The sequence below is a fragment of the Monodelphis domestica genome, chromosome 8 (genome assembly GCF_027887165.1).
Source record: "Monodelphis domestica isolate mMonDom1 chromosome 8, mMonDom1.pri, whole genome shotgun sequence".
Classification (NCBI taxonomy): domain Eukaryota; kingdom Metazoa; phylum Chordata; class Mammalia; order Didelphimorphia; family Didelphidae; genus Monodelphis; species Monodelphis domestica.
Window position 1 is genome coordinate 249,960,053 of NC_077234.1, and position 9,605 is coordinate 249,969,657.

Sequence of the window (9,605 nt, forward strand, 5' to 3'; positions counted from 1 at the left end):
GACCACTGGATGCAGGCACTTTCCAGTAGCACCAAGTCAGACCAGAAGATCCAACCTCCCCCCTGATAAGGATAGCACAGGCTTTTAGGGTTAGGAAAATGACTTCTAAGACCCATATTGACCGATACTGACATGAATAAGTTAGTTTACTTTAGTAATTAGAGTTCTAGTTAAGAATTCATTTCAAACTCAGTGAACCAGGGGCTCTGAGGTTACCTAAGTCAATACTTGGCATCACTGTTATTAGAGCAGTTTCTTTTGTAAGAGATATTCAAGAAATGTCATTAGCAACTATTATTAAGTGCCTAGGTACCAGCTACTAGTATAGAATAGGCTAATAATAATCTATAAAAATTGTTCAGCCTTTCTGTGGCCTGGATAAAATGTGAAATTCAGTATACTCTCCTTCCACTAAAGGAACTTACAGCCTAGCAAGGAGAGCTTTTCTTTGTCAAACCTGCTACTGCCTCTGTCCACTTCACATCTTTTCCTTCTATTTGCCCAAGAGGACTTTGATGTGGATGGAGTTAATCGAGAGACATGGCCTGGAGAGGGGCTAGGTATAACCTAAACTAGGCTGAGATCAGGCTGACAAGTGGCAAATGAATATCCAGGTGAAAGCTGGTGAGGAAGTACAAAGGCTGGCTAATTAGAGTAGGGCGGATCACACAAAAAAATGGCCAGTGTGAAATGTTAGCATAGATAGGATTGGCTAACCTAATCACGTGATGATGTAATAACCAATAAGAACAAAGTAGGGCCTAAGGGTTAGTGAGGTAGGCCATGGCTGAGATGGAGAATTCCAAGCCAAAGATGAGGCAGGAGAGGACCACGGTCTAGGCAGGAGCAATTACATATTTCAGTAAGTACGCCTTACTAGAATAGTCAGGTCAGGCAGGTGTAGTCACATATTGGGAACAATACTATTTAAACAATAGGCAGTTGTTCTCTTGAAAGCCTGTGATTGAGACTTGAAGAGTCAGAGTCACAAGGCAGTGGTCCAGCTAAGGTCAAAGACAATGACTTGGATTCATTCCCAAAAGGTCAATTGTACTAACAGAGACTTTCTGTCAAGTGTAAGCGTTATCTTTTTTTTTTTTTAAATAACCCTTATCTTCTGCCCTAGAATCAATACTGTTTCTTGGTTCCAAGGGAGAAGATTGGTAAGGATTAGGCAATGGGAGTCAAATGACTTGCCCAGGGTCACACAAGTAGGAAGTGTCTGAGGCCAGATTTGAACCTAGGACCCCCCATCTCATCTCAGTGCCTGGCTTTCAATCCACTGAGCCATCCAGCTGGCCCCAAGTGTTGTCTTTAAATGGAGACATTCATGGCAAAGAATTGGAAATTGAAGGGATGTCCATCAACTGGAGAATGGCTGAACACATTGTGGTGCATGTTGGTCATGGAATACTATTGTGGTATAAGAAATGATAAGCAGGATGATTTCAGGAAAAGCTGCAAAGATCTGTGGGAACCTGATGCAGAGTGAGATATGCAGAACTGGGAGAACATTGTATGCAGTAAGAGCAATATTGGATAACGATGATCCGTGAAAACTTAGCTATTGTCAGCAATGCAATGATCTGGGACAATCCTGAGAGACTTATGATGGGGAATGCTGTCTACCCCCAGAGAAAGGACTGTTGCAGTCATCTTTCCCATCAGTGTATTTATGGTTTTATTTTGGGTTTTCGGGCATGTACAAGTTTGCTCTTCCAACAATGACCACAACGTGTATTTTGCATGACAATAAAAATGAATGGAGACATTTACTCATTACTAGATCCAGTTCCAGTGTCGGAGTCTGGCTCTGCTGAGGCAATAAATTCACCTTCCTTTGGTCCAAACCCCCTGATCCTTACTTGGAAGGCAGGCTTGATGTGAATGGGGAAGGAAGGATTCTAGGGACTTTAGACTGAAGAAATCTGTGGAGTGTCCAGGATCATAATTCTCCTGTTTGTCCCCCCAGTGTGGGATGGTTGGTCCAGTAATCAGGACGTTGACACTGAAACCAGCCATCTGCTCTGATAGATATTCAACTTTAGTCAGCCCCTAAACAGATGCCTTCTCTGACCCAAATCTAACTGGATTTTGATGACTGTTCCTACTTCACTCCTCAGATGCCCAACTGGGTCATTAATAGTGATTGTTGAGGAGTGGATACGGGAAGAGGGATGTTCAATGAATGCCAGACACGTGCTCGTAAGTGTGAAGGGGAGCAGTGCATCCTGGTAGCTACCCCTGCATCTAGTAGCAGTTTTCCCTGACTGTGGGGAAAATTACGTAGTGAAGGCAAGTGGCCCATCAACTGCAGGCCATGTTCGGCACAGGAGCATGGGTTCGGTTGACTGCCCATGCCCTACTGACTTGGATTTGGGGCTGGTAGGAGCACTCTGGGTGGACTTTGACCGGGCTCAAGTTCAGCGGCAGTGCCCATTCAGGGTGTGACTCAGGGAAATGGTCATTTTAAAAATGTGATCGCAAGAGCTGCATTGGACTATGTCATGGGATTATTTTGAAGATCAAAAATCTTCCATTTGGCTTTAAAGTCCTTCAGAACCTCGATCTTTCCACTTTGTCAGGTTCTTACACATCGTACTTCTCTTTGTGCTCCATGATTCAGCCACAGTGGTCTTGTTCTCTTCACTTTTCCTCAGTGTCTAAAACATTTTCCTTCCTTGTCTCTGCTTAACAGTGTCAACCTTCAACAAATTCAGGATGACCCATGTAGTTATAATCATGCATCTTTAATGGAGGCGAGGAGATTGTCATTAAGAAAAGCATACAGAACCATCTCCCAGGGAATTATAATCTCAGGAAACCACATATAACCACAGCTCGGAGACGTCCTGCTGAACTACAGAAAGTGGGGTGCATAATAGAGGTTTTTTTAGAAAGGGGGGGCAACAACCTGGTTTTATACTTTTATAGAAGCTTGAGAAAGATGCAATAGCTAGAAGGTGGCTGGGAGTAGCTTCGACGCACTAACCACTAGGGTGATTGGACAGGTGTGTAAGATGTAAATCGTCTTTAGCTGAACCCTCCTGGGGTTATTGGAAAGATCCTCAAGAGTTTATTGTCTTTCTATTGGCAAACCTTGGGAAAAAGGCAAACCCAATACAGTTAGTTCAACCTTTGCCTTTTGTTTCAAGTCTCTGGGAATGCGTCAGTCCAGAAATTCATTGAAGACAAGGTTGTTAGCGACTTTCTAGGACACCTTCAAGTCACACGTAAAATGTCATCCTTTGCGAGACATCTAGTCCCCATTAAAGGGGGGGGTGTAAAGGGCTAAAACTTCCCTTTGAGATGACCACTAATATAGCCTATATGTGAGGCATATGTTGCATATCTATACTTAGATCTTGCAAAATGACTGTTTGTAGGTTGTTTCCATCATTAGAAAGTGAGTTTTTGAGGACACGGATTGTTTTTAATCTTGCTTTGTATCCCCAAAGTTTAGCCCAGTGTCTGAAGCATAGTAGGTACTTTTTGATTAGACTTGAATAGGAATTTTATTTGCAATTGCAGAAAACATTTCAAATATAGCAAAACTTGGAGTTACAGATGCTTAGTTGAAGAGGAAAATTATTTTTTTCTTCTCTGACCCTTACCCTTATGTAGGCAGAGTGACTCTTTCCCAGATAGTCTTTCTTCAGATAGCCAGTCCCGATGACTTTTCCTTAGTCAACCCATTTACCCTGTACCCCAGGGGAGGAAGTTACTTCAGGTCTATTAGGACAGGAGACAGTGGAGAGGAAATTTTCATGATTTGCTTCTGAGGAGGCTTCTTCTCCCTTGTATTCACAAAACTTCTCATTATAAAAAAAGTTACTTATATGTAGCTCAGACTTTATCTATGATCATAGACCTGGATGTATTTAATATTTCCCCACGTTGGGGAAGTCATATAACCCTACATTGAGAGAATTTTCTATCATTTGTTTCTTGAAATCCCATATGGACAATCTATATTTTCTTTCCTTTCTTTGTGTAATGTGCTATTTCCTCTCTCCTTACACCCTCAAAACCCCACTCTCCAGAATGAAAGAACATAAATCAGAAATTATTATGATCACAACACCTTTATTTTAGGCTAGCTTTTAGTACTAATTCAATAGGAATGCAAACAATTAAAAATTTATTTAGAATATTTTTCCATGGCTACATGATTCATGATTTTCCTCCTCTCCCTTCCTGGAGCTGACAAACAATTCCACTGGGTTATACATGTATCATTGTTCAAAACATATTTCCATGTTACTCATATTTGCAATAGAGTGAACTTTTAAAGCCAAAATCCTGATCACATCCCCATCGAACCATGTGATTGATCATTCGTTTTTCTTCTGTGTTTCTATTCCCACAGTTCTTTCTCTGGATGTGGATAGTGTTCTTTCTCATAAGTTCCTCTGGATTGTTCTGGATCATTAAATTGCTGCTAGTAAACAAGTCCATTACATTCAATTGTGCCACAATGTATCCATCTCTGTGTACAGTGTTCTCCTGGTTCTGCTCCTCTCACTCTGCATCACTTCCTGGAGGTCGTTCCAGTCTCCATGGAATTCCTCCAGTTCATCATTCCTTTCAGCACAATAGTATTTCTTCACCAACATGTACCACAATGTGTTCAGCCAATCCCCAATCAAGGGACACCCTTTCATTTTCCAATTTTTTGAATTCAAGCAAATTTTAAAGAACAGCTAAGCTTTGCATTCAACATAAGCTCCTCTTAACAGGAAGAGATTGGAATAGGGTCAGAAAAAACAAATGTTTGTTATTAGTTTTCCTAATAGAAAATTCAGATGTTATGCATCTATGATGCTTCCCATCTATGTCGGTTGGAAGCAATAGTGATCAAGCACCAGTGGCTATTTTTGAGGCCCAGCAGTCCCACAAGCCTCCAAGCTCAGATCAGTCTCTTTCCAAACTCATGAACATCCCACACCACCCTGTGTCCAATGTGCTTCTCACAAGATTTCTAAGGCAGAGTCCCTCTTTAATCAGTAGTTCAAATAAACTGAAGATTTCTTTTTTATTTAACTTTAAAATATTTTTCCATGGTTACATGATTCATTTCTCTCCCTTCCCTCTTCCCTCCTGGAGCTGACAAGCAATTCCACTGGGTTATACATGTGTTATCACTTGATGCCTATTTCCATATTATTCCCTTTTGAAATAATCTTTTAAAACCCCAACCCCAAATCATACACCCATATAAACAAGTGATATTAAATGGATGGTATCTGAGGGGAACAGCAAGTTTCATTCCCACTGGGTATATCTCCTTGGCCAAGGTATTGTTACTGATGAATGTCTAAAGGTGCTTCAGCATCCTAACTGAAAGCTCAAATGCACTTAATCAAGCACAACTAGTGCACCATTTCCCAGTATATTTGTGACTTTCTTAGGCTTATTTGGCCTTTACGTATTGTAAGAAGTGATAAGGGGAAATGCCAGGTTCAGGAGTCTCAATATTGTCTTCCTCCTGATCTTGCTCCTCTCTCTTTGCCTCACTTCAGTTTATTGTTCCCAGGAATTCAGAACTGGGATAGTTTCTCTCAATATCCCCGAGGCCTCTCAAAGTGCTCCTCTCTTTAGATGGCTAAGGACTAGAAAAGTTCTTAGTCTAATGAAATGGAAATTTCCCAGGCATGTCTAGAAGCAGATTTAGACACCATCATAGTACTTGCGATGCTTTCCAAGTGTGCATTAATAGCTAGAAATGAATAATCTTGGATTTATGATGAGAGATGGTGTCATTTGTGGGTCAAGTAGCTTGCTGTTACATGTAGGGTGGTGCTAGAATCGGTTCTAGCTTGCTTGTGAGAGCCAGCTGTTGAGTTTTAAATGTGAGCATTTAGACTTAGAATGAATAAACATTTGTAAAAGTACCTACTATGTTCTAGGCATTGTGCTAAGCACTGGGAATACCAAGGAAGGCCTAAAACAATCCCTGCTCTCTAGAAGCTTACTGTCTAATGGAGATCCATAAAAAGAAACCGAAAAACAGAGGTGGGAGATAAGAGAGGGAGCGTGATGAGCTCTGGCGGCTAGGGTGGCAAATTATCTGAGGAGTTTCTAAGTGGATTTCATTTGGCAAAATGATGAGGTTCAAGAGATGAAATTCAGAAGACGTACTGGGTGGGAAATGAGGAGAATTTCCTTAAATAGTAGAAGGTCTGGGAACAACTACCCAATATCCATTCTTCACCCCCCCCTTTACTCAGGGGGGAGGGGCCCTGGGGCAGAGGTGCTGAAGAAGTGTGAGCTTTGAAGCTGATTCCATCTTGCAGAATGATTCCTTTCTGGAAACGATGAAGTCCAGAAAAGCAGCCCCAACAATGGGAATTCCCTGAGTGCCCTCTTTAAATGGCCGAGGATCCCAGAGAGGCAACCACGCCCACACTGTGCCCACAGCCTTGCACCTCGCAAACTGTCCATCTTTAGAGCTGAGGACGTGATTGGTTATTCTGCCGAGAGCCTAATCTTAAGAGAGGGTTAATAATGCAGATTTAACGTAGCATCTATGTATGGAAAAGTATACAGACTACACACATACATATATCATTTCCCAGCACTTAGCAGAACACCCCCATGTTGCTCTAATGACATCAGCTCAGCAGGTGTGCAGTGGAGGGCGCAGGGACCTGGCGACTGTAGGCTAGTAAGAAATGGGCATTTCTGTGGCCTCTTCCGGGTCCTACAAGATCCTGGCCTACACTGGGTGGTCTCAGAGGGGCTGAGAAGCTACAGCTGTGGCAACATGCTTCCTGACCTGCTCTGATCCTGCTGAGGTGTTCATGACGGCTACCAGAAGCTTTTCTGAGAGCAGGTTTTGGGAGCTTCTTGAATGCCGGAAAAGGAGAAGGGCCGGAAAGGGAGAAGGGCCGGGTGTGCTCGGGGTGCCTTTTATGTTCCCTTTGCACCCCTCAAACTTTTGGGGGGACCCCAGAGGGGATCAGAGCTCTCACTGTTGGGCAGTCAGCTTGCTGGCGGTGGGGAATGGGTAGGAAAGAGCACCCTCAGCCTGGGGCCACGGATTATCCATCTCGGTGGGGATACTCCATTTGAACGGCAGCTAGAGTTCCTGGTCCGTCCCAAGATCCCAGGCAAGAGTGTGTGGGGCTTTTGCGGCACTGACACGTAGAACGGAGCGGTTTTAATGTGGCTGCCTCTCTTTCAGTACGGACGAGGCTCACACAAAAAGACTGCGTCTACTTCTACTGCTACTAGCAGTGATGCTGGGCTTGACTTACTCATTTATTAAATGTTTAGGTAAATAAATAGAGAGAGAGGCAGATCTTGGTGGAAAAGGCCAGAAGATTAGAGAAGGGACTAGCAATGGCTGGAAGCCCAATTCAACTCCCGTTATTAGAGACCATTCATTTTCTCACACCCAAGTTGTGACGTAACTAAGTTCGGGTCGATAAGGTGCAAGGAAGGCGCAAGCGCCAGAGTAGTGAAAGGCTTCTCAGTTTAAAGCCGGAAATCAGCCATTTTTTAGCACAATTAAATCACCCTCCTTCTTGGCAGGTCCAGGTGAGGAAAGAGGGCGGAAAATGGACCTCAAGAAGATAGCGAAGGGAAATGGCCTCCTTACTCGGAGCCCAGGACTCTAGTTACCACGGAAGAGAAATGCTGACAAGTGCAACAGCCAATATCAACTGCTAAGTGAATTACAGAATCTCTAAAGAACGTTCTTCATGAGATGAGCATGGGGCAGACTTTCTGCGAGTGGCAAGAGCCAAGGACGGCTTCTCGGAGGAGGAGGCGGATGGAGCAGGTTTTGCAGGGGGGAGAGGAGGGAGGGAGAGCATTTGAGGCCCAAGAAATAACCTGATCAAAGACATGGAGGCTTGTTCCCAGGAGAGAGGAGCCCGTGTGGCCTGTGCGGAAGGCAGGCTGCCTGAGGACGAGAGCCCGGGGCTTAGAGCTAGGAAGCCTCGTCTCCCTGCGTTCAGATCCTTACCGTGGGACCTGGGTCTTCAGCCCTCTTTGCCTTTACACTGGAGAAGGAAGGCAAACTCTTCCGGCGCCTGCCAGGAAAGCCTCGCCGCTGTAATGCTGGCCCACGGAGACACGGAGTCAGGGATGGCTGAACAGCCAATGACCGATTCTGGTGTATCCCAGGTTTTCCCGTCCGCGGCTCTCCGTGACTCCATCACAGGATTCTCTAGAGCTTCTCTTCTCTCTCTGCCGGGGCTGGAGGTCTCATCGCTCCCTCGCATGGGCTGTCTTTCGAGGACGGGGGACGAACATCCCTGGCGCCGGGGGACCAGATTCTTTTTACAAAGGCCTATTGGCCCTTCGGGAGCAGCGCCCCTACCCTTAGTCCCGCCGAGATCAAGGTGGTGCTTCCGGCTTCCGTGGGGCTCCCTTAGAGCAGTGCTGCTAGGCTAGTTGCAACGTCTCCCCAGGAAGGGGCACGTTACTGGGCCCTTTGTGCACCGAATGGAAGATTTACATAATAGAAAAGTACAAAGGAAAAGGCCAAAGCCTCCGGTCAATTTCTCCAGGTCACGTGGCTTCTGTGGGTGGAGAAAGGGGTCCTTAGCCCCTGCCCACTCTCACTGCATTGTGAAAGTGAAAGGGGCTCTCTTATTCAGTTTTCATTTTCATTTTTAAACAACCTTTTGCCTTAGAATCAATGCTGGGTACTGGTTCCAAGGCAGAAAAGCAGCAAGGCAAAGATACTGGAAGGGTTTGCCATTTTCTTTCCGGTGGATCATGGCAAAGAGAGGTTAAGTGGCTTCCCGAGGGTCATTCAGTTAGGAGATGTCTGAAGGCACATTGGAACCCAGGACCTCCCATCTCCAGGCCTGGCTCTCCATCCACTCCCCCCCCCTCAATTAATTCACTTTTGAAGCTACAAATAGTTCCAGTTATTGGGTCAGTGGACAAAAGACTGTTCCCCACTCTGTGCTAGGTTGATGTAAAATGTCCATGCCTAGACCAGTTCTCTAGTACCACAAAAGCAGGTTCAAGAGAGCTCCTTCATGCCTCCACCCTCATCAAGCTGCCAGTGCAGAGGAGAGTTCTGCTCAGCAGAAGGGAGGCTGCGTCCTTTTTCTGCTCTGAATGCCATTCCCTTGCCATGACTAAGTAGAGCCCCCTTTAGTTAACTTTTAGGCAGATGGACCACAAGACACTCATTTCCATCCAGTGTTTCATTTCAGTACAATACCAGATCCGAGCTACAAGTCCAGACTGCTCAGTCTGGTCCTACTCTATTAGATGGCAGTGTTTGACCTTCACTGGGTAGATAATAGGGAGATCCTGAAGCTTCTGGAGGAGACCAGAGAGCGGCGTGAAAAAAGAGTGTTGTGACAACAATGTAAAAGGAAGAACAGAAGGAAACATGCCTTTATTTAAGACTTACTGTGTCCTGGGCACTTTGCTAAGGGTTTTACAAATGGGATCTCATTTGATCCTGACAACTGCCCTGGGACATAGATGCTATTATTATCCCTATTTTTTTTACAGTCCAGGAAACTAAGGCAAATAAAGGTTGTTTCTTGCTCAGGGTTACAAAGCTAACTTGAGGCAGAGCAATATCTTGACTCTGACTCATTGTGTTCTGTCAACATGGAATCTATTAACCC